This window comes from Micromys minutus, assembly GCF_963924665.1.
Source record: "Micromys minutus genome assembly, chromosome: 2".
Classification (NCBI taxonomy): domain Eukaryota; kingdom Metazoa; phylum Chordata; class Mammalia; order Rodentia; family Muridae; genus Micromys; species Micromys minutus.
Genome location: NC_137971.1, coordinates 75,776,557 through 75,778,268, shown reverse-complemented (window position 1 = coordinate 75,778,268; position 1,712 = coordinate 75,776,557).

Genomic DNA, 1,712 nt, shown 5'->3' with positions numbered 1-1,712 from the left:
CCTGCATCAACGGTAGCACCAGTCACACCAGTCACACGTAATAGCTACTGCTGTGTGAATCTGGAAAGCCAGGCGGAGCTGGGAGCTTCAGGAGGGTTAAGGGTGAGGTGATATTTAATGCTTGCCTGGCTCTTGTGAGGAATTGTGAAAAGATGGGCCCAGAACCCATCTTAGTTTATTTTGCACTGCAAAGTAGATGCAATCTCCACACACATGCTAGGTCGGAAAGCTCTTCCATTGAGCTATGCAAACCCTGCCACAATACATTTATGAATGCCTAAAAATATGTTTACATGTCATCCTTAGATGAAAAGATGGAAAAGGCCAGAGAGGTTAAGGGACTAGCTCAGTAACATACAGCTAGGAACTGGCAGTCCAAGTTAAAGCTGTGATCCTATTCCTGGGTTGTTGCTACATCCCTGGGTTTGGGATTTGGGACTGTTGAGCCTGTCAACGTTGGCGGTTCCTTAGCCCAGACGTGGCTCTGTCACCTATTAGCTGCATAGCCTTGGTCGGCTCACTCGACTTCTGAGGGACAGTTTTCTCATCTGTGAAGTTGGCACAATGGTGGTTTACCTCAAAGTTTCTGCAAGAATTTAGTGTGGCGGGTGCATGCCCAGGGCACATCCCTGGCTGCCTCACTGGGGGGTTTCTTCGGAAACCTTGGGGATCCTGCAGCCGTGTCTTAGAGTGTGCACTGCCCTTTGGTTGCCCTGTGAGCTTCTCAAGTGCAGGGACTCATTTGTGAGACACAGCAGAGGACACACGGGGAGGCACTCAGTATGGGGGACCCCTGGGGAAGAGGGTGCCAGGATCCTGCTGCTCCTCTCCTTCCTTGCACTATGGAAGCCAGAGCCTTTCAATGATGAACAAGGCAGACATGGCTGGGAGTTTGTGTTCTGGGTAGAGGGGGATGGGTAGAGCCCCAAGCACCTCCCTACAAACTCCAACCCTCCTCCCCAACCCCCATCTCTGCAGCCCTAAGCTGGGCTGCGGGCACCTGAAGCACTGAAATCAAATGGAAATGCATTAAATGCGGGCAAGTTTTCATTTGCCTCAGTCATGAAACGTCTTTCCTTGTCTTTTTCTTGTTTTCGAGAAAGGGTTTTATTATGTAGCCCAGGCTATCCAGGAACTGTATTCAAACATTAGGCTAACCTTGAACTGGCAGTGGTCCTCCTGCCTCTTGACATTCTCCAGAGTAGGATTACAGGCACATGTCAGCCTGTCACACCCAACTGCGAAATAATATCTTCTGTGTATTCGTGTGTGTGTGTGTGTGTGTGTGTGTGTGTGTGTGTGTGTGTGTGAACTCTTGCAGATAGTGTCCATAGGCCCATAAGTGGCGCTCATGCCTCACAACAGTGATAAACCGTTGGTAGATGTCCAGTGGCATGTCTCAGCTTGAAGGAACCTCCGGTGCTTCACTTCTCCCTCCACAGGGGAATAACTGCCTGGTCCACAGCCTGAATGGCTTCTTTCTGACTTGCCTGTGACTTGCTGCTTTTGAGATGTTAAGTTGGAAGCCAGTCTGTTCCAGTTGGCAGGACAGCTGACCACTCCCTCAAGTAAGACTCCCTCTGAAGTCTGTACTGACTGCTGCTGTCTTTATCTGAGGTTCTGCAAGTGGTTTGGCGGAGAAGGGCAGGGCCACAGAGAACGCTATCAGCTGTCCACCACCAAATGGCCCAAGCCATTTTAAGATCCTCCAT